Here is a 25,545-nt window from a genome sequence, read left to right as displayed (position 1 = left end):
GCTGGGTTCCTTATATAACCTTTTATGACCAATACGCGTTTGTCCGTTTTTGTCTAGAAAAATTTTACAAAATCCAAACGCTTAACGGATCTTTATTTCGGAACAATTCCCGATATCCGGACAAACTGCATTAAAACCCTTATTTAAAATTAAATGAACAGTACAAGACCTTGTCCGCATTATTTTAATTCTATGGACACTAAATTATAAATTATTTTAATAAATGAAAATAAATAAGATTACGTAGTTTTGTTAAAGAAATCAAGATTTGAATCAAAGCGCCTTCGAAAGTAGTGCGCGCAGCGATATATGTAAATACGGAAGTATGACTCCACAACCTAGTGCGTCGATGAGATCGGTAAAACAGTTCACCATAATAAGGTAAAAATATGCAAAAATAGTGATCAGCATCATATTACAATAACTCAAGGTAAAAATAATATACAACATGGTTAAATAATGAAAAATCAGGCAGCAGAATCACCAGCGACGATTTCACAAAGATGTGAGCAAAAGAATGCGTTGATATTGAACAGAATAGAATTACTGGTAATTATAAACAGTTGTAGTTTAATATAAAACAATATTTTACCGTATTTACGAAGAAATTTAGAGGATAAAATTTGTTAACAAATAATCGAAAATAGGGGATGTTGTCAAAACACGAACGGTAATAATGCAAATTTTGTAAAACAAATTTGAGTTAAAATTAGGCAAAATAAATGCTGCTTAAGCTTAATAAATCATTTTAGAATCAATTACTGTGAATATAGTGAATTTCTATCTAGAAGTTATGAACGCTAACCATATGAATGTCTCGCATATTACAATTTTTTTTACATATATATTCACGTATATGATTTTTTTTCTTTTCCAATTTTAATTGTATATTTTACTACATATATTAATCTATCTTTATTTTTCAACCTAAAATGTTCTTACAAACATGCATATTTATACATAAAAAGTTTGAGTTTTAATTCATTGGTGGCAATTCAGTGTAATATTAATCGATAAAATTTGATTTCCACACTATCCATACTCTGAATGCGTACGTTAGAGTTTTTTGCTCATTAATATTGAGTATTTTTGAATTTGAATAACGAGGGGCATTTGAAAAGGTCTGAGAACTGTTTGATAAAATATTAACTGTTTAGCGGAAATTATTGAGTTCGATATCATTGGAAAGATCAGAAATATATACATACCATGACGTCACTTTGTAATTTTTTATGACGTAATAACTCGGAAAATGACGTCAGAATCCCGTTTGTTTAGCATACTGGCTATAAAAATGACGTAACAAGAGACAAATTTCAGCGAATTAAAAATTTAAAGTCAACTTTTGCTCATTACTCGGATGCATGCTAACGTACACAAATGCCAGTTGGGTGAATGTTTACATAGACTACAGTCTATAATATGGTGTTTTTTAGAAGGTCCTATCGTTCTGAGGTGGTTTAAGCGTGTGTCAAACGTAGCAATTTATTATCGAATCTCGCTCAAAATATTGCGTAAAAAAGACCTACGTGCGTTGTTTACAATCAAAGGAGAATAGTGGACAGTGTTACAGAATTTGCTGGCATTAATTCGTAAGGTGTTTTAACCAATTTTGTGGCAACGATTAAAGCTCAAGAGAAGTTAAGGGTGCCGAATATTTTCTCGTAAAAAACAAAATGACGCCTGCGTAGTTGTAACCCCATCGTAACTCGATATATTCGTAAATTTCAACTCATGGAAAATAAATAATATTATACATGTTAATGTAAATCAAAGTTTTTTTTTTTGAGTTGAAAGTCAAAAGCAGTAGTGAGTTTTGGAGCGCCGAAATTGAAATAATATGAAAAAAAAATCGCACAAAACAAGTCCGGGGGAAGACTTTTGTACATTTTATTACTAAATGGTTAAAGTGCTGTTACTCAATATATATTTGTGGAAAACAGCATTGATGCACTTAAGTTTTAAACAGGAAATGTTTTGTTTATTACAATAGAGAGCTATATAAAAGACCAAAAGTTCAGATGCATCATGTAAATAAAAATCTTAATTGAATGCCTATGATAGCATAACCAGACATAAACCGTGCTTATAACCCAACTATAAATTAAGATTTGGAATTGCTGATTTACAGTACTATTGAACGCTGCAGCTGCCTTATATGGAGAACATTCATTATATGTTGATACTTTAACATTATATGCTGATACTTTGTCTTTATATGCTGATACTTTAACATTATATGCTGATACTTTGTCATTATTTGCTGATACTTTAAGATAATATGCTGATACTTCAACATTATATGCTGATAGTTTGTCATTATATGCTGATACTTTGTCATTATTTGCTGATACTTTAAGGTAATATGCTGAAACTTCAACATTATATGCTGATAGTTTGTCATTATATGCTGATGCTTTGTCATTATATGCTGATACTTTGTCATTATTTGCTGATACTTTAAGGTAATATGCTGATACTTCAACATTATATGCTTATACTTTGACATTATATGCTGATAATTCAACATTATATGTTGATACTTTAACATTATATGCTGATACTTTAACATTAGATGCTGATCAGTCTAGACGAACTCTAAAAACGGCGTGAACTCCGAAAACGAAGTCTTTGGCTCCATCATGCATTGCGGCAAAATGGCGTCCGATGTAAACAAACGATGGATTGTCATTCGCTTTCTCCAAATATACGGGTGTATGATGGCTGTATTTAGTGCATTGTGACTTTATTTTGATTTTTGTTGAATGGATAATTATATTTATTAAATTATTTTGTGGATATTGACTTATTTATTGCTTCAAACTCTTGCATAGTAGTAAATTGGATATACGACACTGAATTCAATAATGTCGGTAAGAATTATTTTCTTATTTGATTTATTGTCTCCTTGATTTAAATTTTATGTTGTTCCTACAATATAGGTGCTTTTATTTGTTTTTGAAGACACCCAACTTGTATTTATCATAATAAGAAAATGCGTATTTTTCCCCATGGAGCAGAGATATTCACAGGTTCATTTTTAAAAGACATGTTGTGACCTTAATTTCTAGAAGAGTGGTTTTTAAAGATTTCATATTGATAGCCAATAGTTTTAAAAATGTTTTCATAATAATATCTGTTCGTATGTGATAATAAATCGGTAAATAACGATGGTAAGAACTTACGCGTTCAATTCAGATGTCGTACACAAATAAAAATACCGGAATGCTAATTTATGTGTAAAATTCAGTCAAGTTTTTAACAGTTACAATATATATTATCCCATTTTGCATATATATCCCTTTTATTATGCATATTTACTTCTCAAACGTATCATTTTCTCTATTATTGATCTGACTTCAAACGTCAACTTTGAAAGTAAATATCTCCTTTTTTGCAAATAAAATAAAAAATCTGACAAATAAGATCTCTTCCAAAGTCTTTTATTTAGCATTTCTGAGTACGGGCATAATTGCCATACTTTCCAAAACTTTGCACAGACAGTTTTTGAAGACCCATCATTTTTGCCGAAAAATCGCCAATTTTTGTGCGTGTGCACATGCGCGGACTCTTTTTTCGGAGTCTTTTTCAGTCTCAATTTCTTACTTCCGGAAACGCTGTTTTTGGAGTTCGTCTAGACTGCTGATACATTGTCATTATATACTGATACTTTATCATTATATGCTACAGTAGCTGCAACGTTATTGTTGACAAGCCAATCGTGTAGAATCGTTCGTGTAACGTGCGTGATCGTTCGTTTAACTTGCGAGATCGTGCGTTTATCAGACTCAATCGTTAGCGGTTTTAATCGTGCGTGATCGTGCGTTAAGAAACGTTTAAATTTCGTTTTGTAAGTTTTTATCGGAATGTTATTTGTTATACAAGCATTTCGCTAGTCTGTTTTTTTTTTTAATCCAAATAAAATAAATGAAGCGCGGTTTACATACTTGAAAACAGAACGAACTAATTATCGCTTGGAAATAAGCAATATAGTAAGTCGTACAATATTGTGTTCTCGTCAGATAGCGTGATTTTTTGTGATAAACCGTACTTAGATGTTTAAGGATTTTTCTCTGATGTTAATTATGTTTACTGCTAATTATGGTCAAAATATTTTTAAAATCAATAGATCAAAAATAGATATTTTTACAAATAAATAAATAAACAATTCTCAATGCTTACATAAATATTTAGTCGGCAAATGTACATGTACACGACATGATTGTCGGGGTTTCGTTTATCAGTGTTTATCTCTGGAGCTTAGTTTAGATTATTTTTATAATTTCTGCAAATAAATGATTTGTAAAATAATTGTTGATTTTAGAGATTCATAAATGGAAACATGGATATAACTTATAATTTAATTCATTTTCATGCCATGTTTTTTCAAACTTATGCCTTTCTGCATATTATGAAATCCAATTCAATCAAAATTCACGGTCCACCTACACGTACATCTTCTGAAAGAACGAAAAAATCAGTTTTCATAGGTCGGAGAATTACGTAGATAATTATTTGTAATCGAAAATAATTAATAAGTCTTACATGTATTTAGTTGGAGAAATATCCATTTCTATTTTTTTTTTTCATTTTTCAAAGTCGATGACATAATATCAATAATTATTTGAAATCTAAAATAAGTATTAAGCCCAATTTCGTTTTGAAAATATCCATTCCTAAAGAATTTGCACTATTTTGCGTGAAGAATAGTGCGTTTGCGTTAGCAATCGTGTAAGAACGTGTAACATGTAGAATCGTGTACGTGAAGGATCGTTCGTGTAACAGATTTTATCGTGCGTTAATCTTGCGGAATCGTTCGTGTAACGTGATTGTTCGTGTAAGTTGTCAACAATAACGTTGCAGCCACTGTAATACTTTAACGTTATATGCTGATACTTTAACATTATATGCTGATACTTCAACATTATATGCTAATACTTTAACATTATATGCTGATACTTTGTCATTATATGCTGATACTTCACAATTTGGTGCTTTAAAAATAGATTAAACATCGGGATCGTCACACTAAAATTCTTTGACAAGAGAAAAAATCCACACAAAAAAATGTTTTCAATTGCCTAGTTTTAGTATGTATACATGTACATGTATTGGCAAATTGATGGGACGAAAGGGGGAAGGGGGCACGTGTGAGCAGTCTTGAGTATACTGGTGTATTTGGGAAGGGATAGAGAGTAAATATATCATATTGAGAGTGAACTAAACAAAGATAGCTTTGCAAAAAGCGCTTGCAATGCTCAAAAATTTTAAGATATTTTGGAAGTTCAGGAACTCTTCATGGTAATAAAACTTGGCTGTTTTATTTTCAAATCATTAATGGTACAGGACATCAAAGCAGAATAGTACAATTTAGTGGACACACATGATTCGTTTGGGGGTGCAATTTTTTTTTTCGAGTCGGATTATTTATTTTCATGTCACTACGTGAATGATAGATTATTCATTTTCTAGATCGACCAGGTACAGATTATTTATTTTCACATACACTGAACAAAAAAGTCTATCCAAACTCGAAAACTCTATTTTTTGGGGGGAGAGGGGTGGAGCTACCATCAGGCAAAAGACATCCCAGTGGAGGACATACTGATTTATTGTTAGCATTTTCAAGGACAAATTATTAATTTCCATAATATGATAGCCCCCTCCTCCTCCTCCCCCCCCCCCCCACACACGCACATTCCGGCCTCAGAACCACGCTTCAGCACTTAAAGGTGCTTAGACACAGATTTGAAGTTAATATTTACTCAGATTTTCTGTATAATTTCATGACTTATAAGTTGCTATAGCATTTCATATGAAAATTTGATAAAAATCTTATTTTATCTGGAAGTTATTGAAACTTTGAATTTCTTGACGCGTTTGATAGACACATCCTTGCACTTTTACAAATTTTAACTTTATCCTTATTACATTAGAAGAGCAGCAATTTTGTTGTTTATTAATGAAAAATGTTAAAACTATAATGCAGAAATTTCAGAGTAGAAATGTAGAAAGCAAAATCCTCTCACCAGTATTGTCAGTCCGTGCTCAGTGGTGTGTGCAGAGTTTAACAATTGGACACACCCTTTTAAAGGTAAACATTAACAACAACAGAGCTCGTGCCCTGTTTACAAAAACAGTTTACGTTTCACGGGTGTATTCAATTTGTTAAACTCTGTACACAACTACACAACACTGAGCACGGACTGACAATACTTAAGTGAGTGGGTTTTGATTTTGCACATTTTTACTCTGAATTTTCTGGATTATAGATGTAATATTATTCATTAATACACAACAAAATTGCTACTTTTCTTAAGTATTAAGGCTAAAGTTAAAAATTGTGAAAGTGAAAAGATGTGTTAATCAAACGCCTCCCGAAATTCGTAGTTTCAATAATTTCCAGATTGAAAAAGTTTTTAATTTTATTTTCGTGTGAAATGCTATAGCAACATATAAGTTGTGATATTATACAGAAAATTTGAGAAAATATAAATTTCAAATCTGTGTCTAAGCACCTTTAAGTTCTTGATAGATCTGCACTTTTATATGTAATTTTCAAATCGGTATTAAGGGGATTGTTCAGGGATTTTATTCAACATTATGACATCTACATAGTAATTTAGGCTACCTATAACTCAAAAAAACATTTTCCAGAATCTAGATGCCATTGCATTTTTAACTGGGCTATTTATTCTGGTCTTACATCCAATGTCATGCATGCGATCATTCTAAAACTGTAAAATCATCGAGACTGAGCTTATGAAGTTAGTTTGAACTGAATGAATATTTACGCAGTTGTAATCTTGCCATCCAACCCCCCTCCCAAAAAAAATTAAAAAGTAATAAACTCAAAACAAAATATTTTGAACTTTATCAGAATTTATGTAACTTGTAAGCCAGTAAACATATTCCAGGGACGTATACAGGATTTCAAGATGGGGGGATATTAATGACAACATAAAGTCAAAGTACTTGTAGTAAAAATGAACATATAAGGGCTAAGGTTTTCTCAAGATTCAGGTTTTCTCTATTGAATATCAAGAACATAAAAGTTGTCTCAATTTTTTTCTTTCTTTCACCCTCTTACTTTTTACTTCATTATTCTTCATTTTTTTTGGGGGGGAGGGGGAGGGGGGGGACTCTTTCACACATATATCTACCACTGTCCTTTAAACTGCTTAAAATTACCAACTTTATTAAGTAGACAAACTTTATACATTTATTTATAACATTAAGTTCAAGGATCTGCTGAACTTTCATCAAAAGGATTAATAGAAATGCATTGAAGCATCCTATAAAGATTTTGGCATAACACTTACATATTTTAAGATACAACGTTAAATTTCCGTTAAATGATGAATGTGAACAACAATCAAAATGTCTTCAACCACTTGAACGTTTAAAATCTGGCCTAAAAGACCTGTTTAACAGAGAAAAGGCGTGTATACGTCGAACAACCTGCAGTAATCCACCTGATTTGATGTAACTGTCTAAGATTGTATTCTCACACACGTTCTGTTACATGCCTTTTGGACGATTTTGGTATCACAATCCAGATGTTTTACCTATTTTTCTATTTTTAAAGCACAATATAGTAAAGTATTATCATATAATGTTAAAGTATCAGCATATATTGTTGAAGTATTAGCATTTTTGTCATCTCGCCCAAGCAAAACTATTAGCTTTGTTTGATTTGCAGCAAAAAGATAAACACAGTTTGAATTGAAAAAAGGTCATTTATTAACAAAATGACGAAACTACTAATGCAGTATAACACTTTTTGTAATGAGAATTACATAACACTCCATGAGAAAGTCAACTTAATGTACTTTGTAAAACTTCACAATATATACACTCAATGAGAAACATCTGACTAGTTCAATGAATGTAATTATAATGTCAAAGTATCAGCATATAATGTTGAAGTATCGGCATATAATGACAAAGTATCAGCCTATAATGCTGAAGTATCAGCATATAATGTCAAAGTATCAGCATATAATGACAAACTTTCAGTATATAATGTTGAGGTATCAACATATAATGTTAAAGTATCAACATATAATGAATGTTCTCCATATAAGGCAGCTGCGGCGTTCCATAGAGTACCATTCTTTCAGTCTTATTCTACCGACTTTTCAGTATGCTAAAAATTTGAGATTCTGACGTCATTTTCGGAGTTATTACGTCATAAGAATAAGAAAGTGACATCGAAATAAGTGCAAACTTTCCATCTCTTTTTCATGATATCAAACTAAATAATTTTTGCTAAACGGTTAATATTTTATCAAACAGTTCTCAGATCTTTTCAAATGCCCCTCGTATATATAACACGAAATTTGCAAATGAAATGAGCATGGTCAAATCCCTTATATTTTTATAAGCACATTGCAAGCTCTTTTATAATTAATGTTGTTTTTTTTTATCGCAGACTTAATATATTTTATTCTAATTTAAAAAGTTATAAAAGTTACAGGAATTTATGCTGATATAATTGTTTCTATTACTTACGATTTTCTTTAAGAGAAATGTTTGTAATAAAACATTATTTTGCTCAAAAATGAATGAATGAATTGTTCATAAATAAACGTATAAATAAATAAATGAAAAAAAAATGGAAAAGTTAAAATTTATCAAACCGACAGAAATTGAAGCTGAGTCATAATACAATAATTTCAGTCACCTTTATGATGGATATAATCGTGGTTGAATTTTCCCTTTGATCGACGTGAAATTAAAATGATTGTTGATAACAAATAAGTTAAATACTGTTGATGATAATTTAATTGAACACTTTCCAGGGATCTGGGAAGGAATCAAATCACCACGGTGGAAGAAAATGCCTTCGACAGTTTGTTAAATTTACACACACTGTAAGTAATCAGGAATATCAGTAATGTGTTCACATAAGGACATGATGTCTTTCTTTATTCCATAGTATATTTACTAAAAGAACACATTACTACAGTACCGACCAGACACAACCTAACAGAAAGCGAACCCAAAGCGCACCCCGGGTTCGCTTGGGGTCCGCTAGTGCTGACCCCGAGCGAACCCGGAGCGCACCCGTAGCGAACCCGCAGCGAACCCAGAGCGGACCCAGAGCGAACGCCGAAAGCGAACCCAAATTCAGTTGCGGTCCAGAAAGCGAACGCGCGTTCAGTGTTGCGTAACAGAGCTGTCAATCAGGATTAGCAATTAACTCATCAGCGCGTCGACCAATCAACATGCCGAATAGGTCTGTCAATCAGGATAAGTGATAAAATGCATTGACCATCAGCGCATCGACCAGTCAACATGCCAGTTTGTAATCTAAACATTGTACAAGCAAAGCGTGTGAATGTACAGTGTAAAAATATTATTAACATGATTTTTAAACATGATTTTACATTTATATATTTTAATTCTCCAGACAACATGCAATATTTACACATCTATTTTCAGTATTTTTTATTTGTAAAATCTATTAATACATTATATATTTTTATAATCCAGGTAGCATGTTACATGTATAGTTACTTATTTATTTTCTTTATATTTTTAAAATCCATTAATATATAAATATACATTGTACATTGCGTAAATTTATCAGACAATAAGTACTTTAATTCATAGTATAAAGAAAGAAGATAATAATAGTTGTAACAATTGTTACTAAAAAAAAATAAAAATAAAAAAAACTGGTCTTCGATAAATTTTAGAATTTTATTATCTCAAGATACAGTATAAGATCATGTACGTGCTTTAACTTAATTATCTTTTATTTATTATTTCAATTTACATGCACGTTTTAATTTATCCAGATCACCATCGAAATTATCGATCTCAATAATTGATCATGAAAAAATTAAATGCACACTGTACAGTATAAATGTGCATTATGTCAATACGTAATTTGGAGGAAAAAAAATCTCATTTTTTTTAACTACTATATTTTTTTTTTGATTAATCTTTTTCCAAAATTTAATAAATAGCTTGATTTAAATACATGTATATTGGGAAAGATTATTTTGTCAATTCTAATTATCCTACACGTAGACCTTACATTGTATATTTTTTGAATTTTTGAACTAGTTGCAAGTCAAAAAAAAAAAAAAAAAAAAAAAAAAAAAAAAAAAAAAAAAAAAAAAAAAAAAACGCAAAAATGCTTATCACTTTCCTTTGCGTCGATATATATAATTATACAGGTTTACATGTTCACGAACCTTTTACATGTACTACATGTAATTTTCAAAATGCTTTATATGGGTGTAAAAAAATACTAGACGGGTACGTTTTGTACTTGTGCATGAAAAGTACACGTAATTCCAACATTAGTAAATTGAACTTGCAAAGATACCTTAATACGAAAACGTACATATATTTTTTCATTACATAGGTACCTGTATTTGAACTTTGTAATTGTTATAATTATTTAATTTTAACACTTTAATAATTATTGTTTCAAAGTGAAGCCAAGGTCATCACGTGTCGGTAATCATCCACCTGTTTCGAAGATATTGCGGGTGCTAAGAGCAATTGCAGTGGGTTTTTTTTAATTGACACTTGCTAGCTTGATGTATACTGTCTCCATGGTCACGGTATACCTGAGTATATACTCCCCCTACATTTGATGCCCCTTAAGTTACATGTACCTCGCCTGGGCACGTTATCAATGAGAAATTCAATTCTTCTTCTTTTTTTTTTTTTTTTTTTTTTTTAATTTTTGAATTTGGAAAGGTGATAGTTCTTTGGTACGTTCCATGAAGAGTACAAGTTCATGTAATTTGCTGCCACCTGGATGCTGAAAATTAGTAAAATAGCTTTACGAGAGAGAGAGAGAACACTGTATATTACTGAAATAAAAATCGCTACAACCGGCCCTTAGAGTACGGAGAGGAGTGGGGGGCTGTGAAGGTACATATTGTCGTTTTGTACATGTACATATTGTCATCGGCGACAATATGTACCTACCCTCACTGCACATATTGTCGTCCATCGGTACATATTGTCGCCGGCTGAAAAGTAACACATGTACATATTGTCGCTGGCGACATTATGTGCCTCACCCTCACTGTACATATTGTAGCCCCACAGATATTGTTGCTTAAGGACTTCCTTTGTTGTTTGTTGGTAGTTTTGTGAATGTAATTGGGGTGTATATCACACTGACGTGTTTCGTATGCTATTTCATGCAGCGTGATTGTGACGGAACATTTTGTCGTCTTGTTCATATTGTCGCCGACGACAATGTGTACCTACCCTCACCGTGCATATTGTCATCCATCAGAACATGTCGCATGGCAATGCACGACAATGGTCCATATAAATATGGCCAGAGAAACTATGAACTTCAAAAATGGTCATATACACTGAATGTTATCGTCGAAATATGGCTGAAATATTGCCAACTCGGTGTTAAATAACAATATACAATTAAAGTATATCATTGAGGGAGTTAGCAAGATTCCAGTTCCCCAAGGCCAGGACTATTTCCCGAGGCGAAGTCGAGGGAAATAGTCCTGGTCGAGGGGAACTGGAATCTTGCTAACTCCCGCAATGATTTGCTTTTAACTGTTTTATTATACCGATACAAATTTAGAGGATTCAGATAGCGTGATTTCAAAGCTGGGATTAACTCACTGAACTAACACACGGGGATTAGTCAATTCACATATCATACCAATTTTAATGTAAAACCTAGAGGATTGCGGATAACTGGGAATTAGCTTTCGAAGCGGGGACTAGCTCACTTGAGTAACACACGGGGATTAGTCCATTCTTAATGATTTCTAGGGAAATAGTCACATCTAACGATCTAATGTTATATAGGGAAAAAATCAGTAGAGGTATAATAATAATCAATCAATCAACAATCCATATAAATATGACTAATCATTGCTTTGTTTTGCTCTGTTACATTGCCTTGATCTCTTTTTGAGAAGATAATTATTAAAGAAATTTCCCATATATTCCTATGTAAAAATTTGATCGCTTATTGTGGCCCCAGTCTAGGCCCGGTTTGATTTGAAGATGCTTGAATCTGAGGAAACTTCCATATAAGTATCACTATTCATGGGCCTACTGCTGTTCTCAGTGGTGGATCCAGAAATTTCAGACAAAAGAGGGGGGAGGGGGTTCGGAATTTTTTTTTTGACAGTCTAAAAATTTTAAAAAGTCATTTGCATGTAAAGGTGTGTTACTGTATATGTTAAGTAAATTATTAAATTATGAAATTTTATATGTGGACTAAATTGAGAGTATATACAAGTTAATCAAACAGAATTTACCAAAGCAGACAAAAAAATTAAACCAAGGAGGGGGGGGGGGTGCGCCGGTCCTACATCTGTCTGGTTTTTGAGATATTTAACGATTTTCTGTATATATTCCTATGTAAGTCTTTAATCACCCATTGTGATCCCAACCTATTCCCTGGGGTCATAATCTGAACAAAAATGATTTTGTCTTTGTTGTTATAATGACCATCTCGTGAATTTTTCATTCGTAGACGTCACCACTTGCCGGTGGAGGGCTGCAAATTTAGACCTATACTTTGTACTCATGGTCATTGAGCAGTGAGGGTTTTTTTTTTCGTGCCAGCTCCGCAAAATTGATCGTACGCTATAAAACGAAGCTTTCACATAAGTATCATCTCTTCTGACCCAGCACAAAAATTATAGGATTTTTTTCCCCTAAATATTCTTTGAAAAAAAATTGATCACCTATTGTAGCCACACCCTCTCCTCGAGGGACATGATCTGAATACATGTAAAACTGAATCTACACCTCATAATGAAGTTTCATCATTTCTGACACAGTGGTGTTTGAGATTTTTAAAAGATGTCACTTAATTTTTACTAACCATTTACTTCTTCCCTTGAAAGAGGTCCTGGCCCTTCATTTGAACAAACGTGAATCCCCTTTATCCACTGATGCCTTGTGGCAAGTTTGGTTGAAATTAACTAAGTAGTTCTTGAGAAGAAGCTGATATTGTGAAAAGTTTACAGACAGAGGGACGGTCAGACAAAATGTGATCAAAAAAGCTCACTTGAACTTCCAGCTCAGGTGATCTAAAAATGTGAACCTCAACACCAATTATATAGGTACATAATAATATATAAGAAAAACGCAAAAAATAATTTCCAAAAAAATCATTACTACTGAACAAAAAAACTAAAACGTGTATTCAATCTCAAAGTATATTTTACAAGAAAAAAGAATAGGCTGATTTATCAGATATCTCAAGAATTAAGGTATTTTGACATCATAGTGATGTACAACAATCCTGGACACAATTTACTGCCCAAAAAAGTTTTTTCCCTACAGCATTGCTAGTAATGCTGTTTGTCTACCTCCGTGTGTGTGTGTGTATGTAAATATCTCTTTCCTGCTCAAGTAAATACTAGTATTCGTCAAAACAATATATCGACGACAATATATGCCGACCTTGACTGTACATATCGTCGCCGACGACAATTTGTGCTGGTGCTTGACTGTACATTTTGTCGTCCATTATGCAGGAAGAAAATAAGGCTCGTCTCGGTACATATTGTCGCCGGCGACAATATATACCGATGGACGACAATATGTGCAGTGAGGGTAGGTACATATTGTCGCCGACGACAATATGTACAAAACGACAATATGTACGTCACAGGGGCTCATCGAAATAAAACAATAAAAAAAAAAAAAGAAACATCTGGCGTTATTATCTTAATTTCATCTATTTAATCAAGCCAATTTACAGTAATTGAATTCTTGTTTTGTTTGTTCTCTTTCTTTTTTTTAATTTTTAAACATTTAGAATTTTGTTTGTTAACATGCAGCTCCAATATGTACATGTATGTAGTGAGGCGGGGGAGGGGGGGTCATGAAGCAGTAAGGAACACAAACTATTCAAATGATCATTTACATGTATTTGAAAACAATTTAAAAAATAATATATTCTTATCAGTGGACCAGTTAGTCGTTTTTATTTGGTTGTTTGTTTTGGTTTTTTGATTGTTGTTGTTGTTGTTTTTTATAAGTCTTCCGTTAACTCGCCTTATAAAACAATGATTTATAGCATGGAAGTAAATTGTAAATGATCTGTAAAACGGAACTCAAGTTACACTGTATGAGAATTTTTAGTGATTATCACGACCTCCATATACATGTAATGGACGACAACCTAGCTTAAATGTAAACTGCTAAATATGAAACTTAGCATTTTACGTGTACAGTATGCCTCAGCTACATATATTTCATAGATAAGATCATAATTCAGGTGTTTGTCTTTCAAACATTTAAATTACGATTTAGCAATTGCATTTACAATTGCAAGTTCACACTTATTTTAAAACGCACAAATAGTGTAAACAAATGAATTTGAAAGCTTTTTTTTTTATTAAGATATTCTTATCAATTTCACTTCATCCGATACATCGAAAATAAAGTTAACACCTTTTTCTTCTTTTTCTTTCGAGATATACTTAGCTTGTAAGTTAAGAAAAATAAAAGTAATAATTCTACGTCGAATGTACACTGTACGGCGAAATTCTTGAAAAATTTATATCAACGTTCTCCATATTGTCACTTACATGTACATGTTTCGATCGCTATAAAAACAGTAATGATCGATTTCACTACTGTATTTGGAATATACAAGGGGCGGGGCTTACTGGCGGCAAGATAAAAGCGGGGTCCGCTTCACGCATGAGTGCGTAAAGCCAACCCGGAAAGCGAACGCCGGGTTCGCTCTAGCGGACCCAGAGCTGACCCCGAGCGAACGCAGAGCGAACCCAAAGCGCACCCAGAGCGGTCCCAAATTTTCTGAAAGCGGACCCGCAGCGGACCCCGAGCGAACCCAGGAAGCGAACCCGGGGTGCGCTTTGGGTTCGCTCTGGTGTTAGGTTGTGTCCGGTCGGTACTGTATAATATAATTTCTTATTAACTCTTGTTTGTTTGAACGGTGTAAAACGTTTCTGTATCAGGGAATGATAAGAGGAATAGGCATATTGCTTTTGTTGTCACGTAAACAATTGTGATGCTTGCAGATTCATACATTTCTTTAAGCATCTTGATGCAAATAGTAGAGATCTCATGAATATATAATTGATCTAAATTATGAGAACATTTTTAAAAAATAAGTTAATAACGATTAGAGGAAGACTTTAATATATTTTTTTCTAATTTACACATGGTCATCTAGCAAACAACCCATTTGCATGATTTGAATTCAGGCTTAGATAATCTTTCAAAATTGTGAAATCAAAGACTGTCTAAATATGGTTATATTAATTAAAAACACTTTAAAAAATTTTCCTGCGTCACCCGAGGTCCCGTGTCACAGTAGGTGTTGGCACAATAAAGACCCCTCACTGTTCAATGGCCCTGAGTGCTGAGTAAAGATCTAAATTTGAAGCCCTTCGAATTCACTGGTATGCGGTGACGTATTTATACGGGTGAAAATTCTCTAATGGGACTTAAAACAATATATAAACAATCAATCTTCACTTCTAGAATTCTACAAAATATTCTTCTTGCATGATTATAATAAACAGCCCTCTACCAAAATTTTGAAAACTCACGACCCTCATGGTTACATGTAACAGCCCATGGTTAAGCTAAGACGGTCATATATTGTAAAAAATGCACCTGTGAACATTTGTCATTACGCATAGACAAAAATAGGAAAATTGATTGAAAGGTTATAATGAGCAGCTACAAAACGTATAAAATTGATGCCCCCCTTCACGGACATGTGGCTTCTAGTCAAGCTATTATATAAATATTATTACATGTATAGCTGATTGTTGAAAAATGTTTATTAATGTTATTTTTAGTTAAAATTTCAAAATTGAGAAAAGCAGGTACATATATTTTTTGAGCACTTCGATGTTCCTCCACCAAATGCTGGATGAGATAATGATAAGACAGTGTGCACGATATAGCTGGTAAGATCCTACACCCTGAAAAATGAAATATGAATAACCTAACATTTGGGGATTCTGAGCTTTAGAGCAGTATTTTGTCTGGAACCTTATTTCTAGAATCCTGCATCATATTTTAGTTCTTACATTAAATTTGGATTCTACAATATTAATTAAACTATATTTAATCAAAAACCTAACGTACATAAAAAAAAAGCATTAAGCGAGTAACTATATTTTGTGCCGGTGTAAAGACGAATAATGACCCCCATAGAATAATGATCCCCCGGTCATTTTTCGACGTCGAAAAATGACCCTTTTGCCCGTAGAAAAATAGTCATCATCCTAAAAACCTGCATACCCCACGTAAAGAAAAATGACCCCCGTAGAATAATGACCCCTTGTGAATTAAAGCGGATTAAAGTTGAAACTTTTAGGTGGCAAAATAAAAATAATAAATCAAGAGACCTGTTTGCCAAAATGCTCACTTGAGCTTCATCTGATTTTTGGTATGTAAGTGTATCTTGATGAGTTACAAATAAAGTTTGTATTACGTTCCGCTTCAATGATTTTTTTTTGACGGAATTCCATTTAAAATTTTTTATGGGAACCATATTACACTTACGGGTAGGGGACTAGTATTGCTAATGCAATATTCTCAGAATGCTTGTTTACCTATGAATGTCTATAATCAGTCAAATATCCAAATATGAAACAAATGGAAGACAGTTATAAAGGGAAATTACCTAAACAGTTATAACCAATAGTAGCCATTTTACTATTTTCAATATGTGCTGAGAACACAATAGGCTTAAAAGATAGCAATGTGCGGTTTTATTGCATTTTAATTGCGCGTTCGTCCAGTATTGGTCAAAAAGGGCATAAAGAAGAACATCAAACATTGAGGTTCAAACCTTGGCATTAATCACCCGTCATAAATTTTGTATCATGCATTCTGTTGGAAAGGGGGTCATTTTTCAACGGGGGTCAATTTTTGATAGGACGCACACATAAAAAAATGACCTGTAGATCTCTTTTTCTACAAAAAAAATATTTTTTTTCTACAGCTGGAAGGTCATTTTTTTGTCGTTGAAATATGACCCCCAGGTCATTATTATATGGGGGTCATTATTCGTCTTTACACCGGAAGGTTTATTAGAAGAAAATGATTTTTTCTTTTTGTTTTTTTTGTTTTTTTTGTTTTTTTCGCTTTCGAAGTATTAGCAATTTAGAGTACTGATAAGTTAGGATTCTTATTTTTCAATGCAGGTTTATAAAACAGTGATCATGAAATGTTTTATGCTGGTCCTGAAATATTTATTAAATTAACTTTTTATGAATTCTATCATCACACTGTGGCAAATATAGCAAATGTATTCTAATCCAGAAAAAAAAAATATGGCCAATTTCAACTTACAATTAACACTTTTTCAGTAATATCTATAAAATATTATATCATAGACCCGCACTTTTGTTTTACTGTTTTGATTCTATAAGATTACTTTGATCATTCTGCCCAAATTCAGAAAACGTTTAAGACTTTAAAATAATTTTCTTGCTTGTCAATTTTTTAATGCAGAAAAATGACATTTTTGGAGTGCAGAAAGGTAAAAAAAAATTGATAATATAAAGTAATTTTAAACCATTTTTTGGTCACAATTTTTAATATGTTCTTCAAGATATAATAAGAGTAAATTTGGTACCATGATTTATTTGGATAAAAAAATGGGAGGAAAAGGTCTGAAGAAACCTTTTTTCTCTAAATCAGGCCGTCATGCCAATTAGATCTACCTAAAATAGGTGTTTATTGCTGCATTCGCCCCAACGGTCACACCGTAATCATATTAAAAGGTCAAAATGTGTGTCAATCTGGCATTTATAAAGTTTTTTTGAAGGGGTGGGGGTAAACTGAATATATGTACAGTATTCATTATATTGCTTATATGGTTCTGACCAAAGCTTACTCGTAAATTTACTATTGTTGAGTTATAAATGCACATTCATTTTAAATTCAAGGGAATTCGATATTCCAACAAACGAAATTTGAAATGGGGGTGCGGGGGGGGGGTAATAGGAATCACCTTGACCATTCATCCATATGTCTGTACTACAGTACCGACCGAACACAACCTAACACCAGAGCGAACCCAAAGCGCACCCCGAGTTCGCTTCCTGGGTTCGCTCGGGGTCCGCTGCGGGTCCGCTTTCAGAAAATTTGGGATCGCTCTTGGTGCGCTTCGGGTTCGCTCTGCGTTCGCTCGGGGTCAGCTCTGGGTCCGCTAGAGCGAACCCGGCGTTCGCTTTCCGGGTTGGCTTTACGCACCCATGCGTGAAGCGGACCCCGCTTTCATCTTGCCGCCAGTAAGCCCCGCCACTTGTATATTCCAAATACAGTAGTGAAATCGATCATTACTGTTTTTATAGCGATCGAAACATGTACATGTAAGTGACAATATGGAGAACGTTGATAAATTTCAAAGAATTTCACCGTACATTCGACGTAGAATTATCACTTCTATTTTTATTATCTTACAAGCTAAGTATATCTCGAAAGAAAAAGAAGAAAAGGTGTTAAATTTATTTTCGATGTATCGGATGGAGTGAAATTGATAAGAGTATCTTAATTAAAAAAAAACTTTCAAATTCATTTGTTTACATTATTCATGCGTTTTAAAATAAGTTGAGACTTCCAATTGTAATTGCAATTGCTAAATCGTAATTCAAATGTTTGAAAGACAAACAACTGAATTATGATCTTATCTATGAAATAGCTAAGACATACTGTACACGTAAAATGCTAAGTTTTCATATTTAGCAGTTTATATTTAAGCTAGGTTGTCGTCCATTACATGTATATGTAGGTCGTGATAATCACTAAAAATTCTCATATAGTGTAACTTGAGTTTCGTTTTACAGATCATTTAAAATTTACTTCCATGCTATAAATCATTGTTTTATAAGACGAGTTTAACGGAAGACTTATAAAAAAAAACAACAACAATGAAAACAAACAAAACAAAAACTAATAACTGGCCCACTGAAAAGAATATACATGTATTATTTTTTTAAAGTTGTTTTCAAATACATGTCAATGATCATTTGAATAGTTTGTGTTCCTTACTGGTTCATGCCCCCCCCCACCCCCCCACCCCCCCGCTCCACTACATACATGTATATACTGGAGCGGCATGTTAACAAACAAAATTCTAAATGTTTAAAAATAAATAAAAACAAGAAAGAAAACAAACAAAACAAGAATTCAATAACTGTAAACTCGGATGATTAAGTAGATGAAATTAAGATAAAAACGCCCGATGTTTGTTTGTTTGTTTGTTTTTTCTTTTGATTTATTTCGATGAGTCCCCCACCCCTCTCCGTACTCGAATTGTTTTCTATGGGCCGGTTGTAGCGATTTTAATTTCAAATAATATGCAGTGTTCTCTCTCTATCTCTAGATCTCGTAAAGCTATTTTACTGATTTTCAGCATTCAGTTGGCAGCAAATTACATGAACATGTACTCTTCTTGCAACGTACCAAAGAACTATGACGTTTCCAAATTCAAAAATCAAAAAAAAAAAAAAAAAAAAAAAAAAATGAGAATAATAATTGAATTTCTCATTGATAACGTGCCCAGACGAGGTACATGTAACTTGAGGGGCATCAAATGTAGGGGGAGTATATACTCAGGTATACCGTGACCATGGAGACAGTATACATTCAGCTAGCAAGTGTCAATTTTAAAAAAAAACACCGCAATTGCTCTTAGCACCCGCAATATCGTCGAAACAGGTGGTTGATTACCGACACGTGATGACCTTGGCTTCACTTTTAAACTATAATTATTAAAGTGTTAAAATTGAATAATTATGACAATTACAAAGTTCAAATACAGGTACCTATGTAATGAAAAAAAATATATGTACGTTTTCATATTAAGGTATCTTTGCAAGTTCAATTTACTAATGTTGGAAATATGTGTACTTTTCATGCACAAGTACAAAACGTACCCGTCTAGTATTTTTTTTATATCCATATAAAGTATTTCGAAAATTACATGTAGTACATGTAAGAGGTTCGTGAACATGTAAACCTGTATAATTATATATATCGACGCGAAGGAAAGTGATAATCATTTTTGCGTTTTTTTTTGTTTTTTTTTTTGACTGACTTGCAAGTAGTTACAAAAATTCAAAAAAATACAATGTAAGGTATACATGTAGGATAATTAGAATTGACAAAATAATCTTTCCTTATATTTTGGTAAAAGATTAATTTAAAAAAAAAACATCATAGTAGTTAAAAAAAATGAGGTTTTTTTCTCCAAAATACATATTGACATAATGCACATTTATACTGTACAATGTACACTTAATTTTTTTCATGAACAATTATTAAGATCGATAATTTCGATGTTGATCTGGATAAATTAAAACGTGCATGTAAATTGAAATAGATAAAAAATAATAAAATTAAAGCACGTACATGTTTTTATACTGTATCTTGAGATAATAAAATTCTATAATTTATCGAAGACCAGTTTTTTTTATCCTTTTTTTAGTAACAATTGTTATAACCATTATTATCTTCTTTTTTTCTATTATGAATTAAAGTACTTATTATCTGATAAATTTACGCAATGTATATTTATATATTAATGGATTTTAAAAATAAAGAAAATAAATATGCAACTATACATGTAACATGCTACCTGGATTATAAAAATATATAATGTATTAATAGATTTTTAAAAATAAAGAAATATGAAAATAGATGTGTAAATATTGTATGTTGTCCGGAGAATTAAAATATATAATTGTAAAATCATGTTTAAAAATCATATTAATAATATTTTTACACTGTACATTCACACGCTTTGCTTGTACAATGTTTAGATTACAAACTGGCATGTTGACTGGTCGATGCGCTGATGGTCAATGCATTTTATCACTTATCCTGATTGACAGACCTATTCGGCATGTTGAATGGTCGACGCGCTGATGAGTTAATCGCTAATCCTGATTGACAGCTCTGTTACGCAACACCGAACGCGCGTTCGCTTTCTGGGACCGCTACTGAATTTGGGTTCGCTTTCAGCGTTCGCTCTGGGTCTGCTCTGGGTTCGCTGCGGGTTCGCTACGGGTGTGCTCCGGGTTCGCTCGGGGTCAGCACTAGCGGACCCCAAGCGAACCCGAAGCGAACCCAGAGAGCGAACCCGGGGTTTGTTAGGTTGTGTCTGGTCGGTACTGTATCTTGTCTTGTCCATAACATTTTATTGAAGCGCCATTGAAAGTTCATACTTGATATTAAGGTTGCGTATGTCCTGGAGATGTGTCATGAACCTGATTCAAGGTCATTTGTGCAAATTCAAGGTCATTGGTAGAAGAATAGTGCATTCTAACGAAAAGACTTTAAAGTTTATGCTAAAATTAACTCAAGGTTTATTTATGAGCTGTGGGTTTGTCATGACCTTGACCAAAGATCATTTGGACAGGTTTGACCTTGACTCAAGGACATTTAGCATGTTCAAGGTCACTGCAGTAAAAGTGTACTATTTGAGTTCGGTACATAAGTTTGGTCAGGTATGATTTGCTCAAGATCACAGAATCAGAGAACATGGACTTAAGAGCAAATAGAAGGGAAATATCTTTCATTTAACATGATCATGATCACAAAATACTTTTCAAAACATGCAAACATTTTGAAACTGCAATACTGACACTTTAAAGAGAGTTACTATGACAGCTCAGATAATTAAGTAAAACCATTCCAAGCAGGCATGTAATATCATGTTTGGGTTGTGGGACTGCCCCCTCCCCCCTTTAATTTTTTTCCAAACATAAAATTTTACGATTGAAAATGTTAACTGAAAGACTGGTAAATTTACCTCCCCCCTTTTTTTATTGTAGCATAGCTAAATATAGTAATTTATCAATTTATTAATAAAATTTGGTTGAAAAAGGCTATTGGAACCTACCTAAGACACTTCCGCTCCCCAAAGTAGGATTTTTGAGTTTGGAAAATTTCCCCAAATTTCCTTTCCTTTTTTTAATTTGCTTGTCATTTTTTTCTGGCTGCCCAAACCCCCTTTCCAAAAAGATACTACGTTCCTTTCAAGAACAAGGAATGACAATAACCTTTGGTATTGAACCTACAATATATTCTCCTGCTGTCCTAGTTTAGAAACAATATTGCAGGACAGATAAGACCTCAAAAGCTACCTAAAAAAAAAACCCTGGAAGGACTATATATGAATGTCTAAAACTTGAAATGACCTTAAAATATATTTCATAACATGCTGTAAAATAAAATATAAAAGCTCTGTGTTACACTAGTCTTTTACATAAACATTTGACAATTTTGAAATTAATTGATTGATCTTTATTGACCTTGTTTTGTTCTATGATACTTCAAAATGCATAATATAAAGTTAAGTTTCAAATTCATCTACTATCTAATTATGAATCTGCATACCAATAATTAATTAGTTTTACATAAACAACAACAAAAATGCGGACAGACAAACAAAGAATGCTACTTTTGGATTGAACATTTTTATTTGATCTACTTTCATGAATACAATTTATGGACCTGTTTTCTGGCTCTTTGAGGGTAACCACTATCCATTGACTTCCAGCATCACTGGTCTGTACTGTAATAATGTATTCTCTGAATCTGAAATAGTGAAAAAATTAAAAATAATGTAGTAATATTTTATGTCTTTGCCTTCATATATTAGGCACCATTTCCAGTTGAGCTTGTTCTGTTTTTTTTTTTTTTAATTCTTTGAAAATTTTAATTTAAAGTTTGAATATCAAGTGATTTTATTCATACATACTCTTGTTTTTTTCCCCCTTCATTTTCTGGGTATAAACAACATAGATGATGAAATATTTCTCCATGTATTCTGTATTTAAAGATTTTTATCCCTTCATACCCCTATCTAGCTACTATAAACACCTTACAAATCCCATAAAAACACACTGTGGCAAACCACAGGTTTTGTGTCCACTCCATTTCCACAAAACCAGGTATTTGTGGAAAATAGAATGGACACAAAACCCTTGAATTGCGATAATGATTAATGCAAAGTATGTTTATTGATATCAATTAAACTCCAAGAAATTTCAATAGTTTATTGTTTTATTTGATACAAGTTTAAATTTGTACTATGTGTATTAACATTTTTTCCCTGTCTAAATCTATATCAGCATATCACAAATGTACACGTAATATGTGCATAGCTTTGCTTTTCTTACCTCATCCAATTCTGTTTCTTTCTGAGTTTGGCTTCAAAAATTCAAAAAGCTGAATTTCATTCTAAAAACAGTAGTACACAACACAAAATTGAGATCATATTGACTATAATATTCCTTAAACAAAAACTTGCGACAAAAATAACAACTGGTTCTAGTTTTTAAGTTTGTCGAATCACTAAATTATTTTTTTCATTTCTTTCCATTAACACCCCCAAGAAAAAAGGGGGATAATTATTCATTTCATCAAACCTAAATGATTAAACCCAATTAAGTATGCTCAAAGATTGAATCAAAATTGGCTTAACTTAGGGCAGTGGTACTGGAAACAATATTAGCTGGATATGAATTTTCTTTTAAAAGTAAACACTGGATGACATCAACAACAAGTGAAATTTTAAAAATTCATTATTCATTTTACTGTGGTATATTATATACAGTGCAATTACCACTAGCCCACTACATTATACAATTGTCTGTATAGCAATACTGTACATGTAGCTTCCAAGGTAATCTCCTCTCCTAAAATATATTTAGTACAGAGTGTACCCCCCTACCCACCCCTTTCATTTTTTTTTCGGACGACATTAAAAAAGTCCAACAATTTTACACATATTTCATAAAAGTGTCGGTTTATCATAAAATCATATTTTTTTCATGTAATACACATAGGTATTAGCTTGAATGGTAAATAAAGATATATACTAAACTATATGTGTTTATTTACCAGGCTATCAATTTATATGAGCTGGTGAGTGACTTTGGTAATGCATGTACATACCGTAAATACATTATAATTAGGCTAGACTCTATAATTTGGGATACAATGATGTGAATGACCAACTATTTTACATTTCAAAATAACTCTCTTCAATCTTTTTTTTTAACTTATGAAATGCAAAATACTTACATAATCAACCTGAATTAAATCATTAAAATTTGCAAAACCGAACTATATAAAACACGTGCCAAGTGTTACATGTATTACTGCATACATTCTTCAGTTGTATAAAAAAAAATCATGGTAAAAATTTCAATCAATCACCATAATAAGAACCATATAGACGCAGAAACAGAGACTCAGACCGCTCAAAGTTTGGAATTTTCTACTAGTCTTCTGTGTGTTGTCATTGAAAACAAAATGCCGTTTTTACCTCCAATCTTAAAGAGCTATACAAAAGGAAGAAATTTAGAAGCAAAGAGTGACAGAAAATCATGGATCTAAATGAGTTTTCATATAAAATTTTACAAAAGATTAAGATGCTTACGGATTTTTTTTCTTGATTCTTCTAGAACAAATGCTGTTAAATAAATATTTTATGTTAATAAGCTTTAATGTGGTTATAGAGTTTTTATAAAGTACTTCAAATTTGCTTTTTTAAAAACTAGTACATTTATCAAGAAGTGAAGAGAATTTCAATAATCAACAGTGGTTACAATAGAGTATATTTATATAAAAAATAAACTAAAAAGCTTTTCCTAATGACAAGTAATAAAAATGTATTTACTTAACCATAAATTCTAGTGTTATACCAAAGTAAAAAAACACACTCTCTGGTTTCCATAGCAACAATGCGAAAAAATAATTTGTTGCTTGCTTTTTTTTCTATCAAACGCTTTGTTTTGAAAATTTTTATATGACTTTTAACGATTTATTTTTATGCCACTTTCCACCTTTTTAAAACTAAATGATCGATGCTTGCCGATTTTGACTCTCAAGTACATTGAAACAGGTTAATTTACTTCCAAAAACATGACGTAATTTTGAAATTTTCAAATTTTCTCTCAGCCTTAAACCAGTAGAACGTTTTTCTTTCCTGTAATTTGTATATCATTTTAAATTTTATATACAAAGGTAAAAAAAAAAAATCTGAATATTTACTTTGTGTTTATTATGTGATGTTCATTGTCCAAATTGGCATACTTTATCTGATCTCAGTTTTATAATACATGTAGTTAAATGTGTTATACAGGAATACTAGGGGTTCAAGGATATGAATTCAGAATTCATTTTAAAATACGCATTGACATCGATGAGATCCTCCTCTCTTGATATGCATATGTATTTCTTTTTTACCATACAGAGCACAGTTGCTTTTACTCCTCGAAATAAAACAGATTTTCAGGACAATTACTGTCATTAATGTGTAGTAGAGATGCATGTGCTAGGTGTATTATTTTGTTACATGTATGTTCATTTTGAATGATCTTCTAGGATTGTTATTTTTAGAGAGTACTTTCCAGGCTATTCTATTTAAGGACGTACAACACACTAACCACCAACAATTTCCTGACGTTTAATTTTCGCTATTTTTGTATATTTTATACATGACTATATATACAATGCGTATGCACATTTTGGACAAAATCGTTCGATTCGTATTTGGACAGGAAGTTC

The 25,545-nt window shown here is 32.4% G+C and overlaps 1 long non-coding RNA gene across 1 annotated transcript in view; it reads left to right on the top strand.

Annotated features, from left to right (window-relative positions):
* The first annotated feature begins 8,804 nt into the window (after positions 1–8,804).
* The window catches only part of LOC133186640 (uncharacterized), a 66,332-nt gene continuing 49,591 nt past the window's right edge, over positions 8,805–25,545 (top strand). The window contains exon 1 of the long non-coding RNA XR_009721081.1: positions 8,805–8,876. This is a non-coding gene — a long non-coding RNA (uncharacterized LOC133186640). The remainder of the gene's footprint in view (positions 8,877–25,545) is intronic.

The sequence above is a fragment of the Saccostrea echinata genome, unplaced genomic scaffold (genome assembly GCF_033153115.1).
Source record: "Saccostrea echinata isolate AGI-Se365-2 ecotype Australia unplaced genomic scaffold, CSIRO_AGI_Sech_v1 ptg000014l, whole genome shotgun sequence".
Lineage (NCBI taxonomy): Eukaryota > Metazoa > Mollusca > Bivalvia > Ostreida > Ostreidae > Saccostrea > Saccostrea echinata.
The sequence above is the reverse complement of the archived record's forward strand: the minus strand, read 5'-3'. Positions and strand labels throughout refer to the sequence as shown.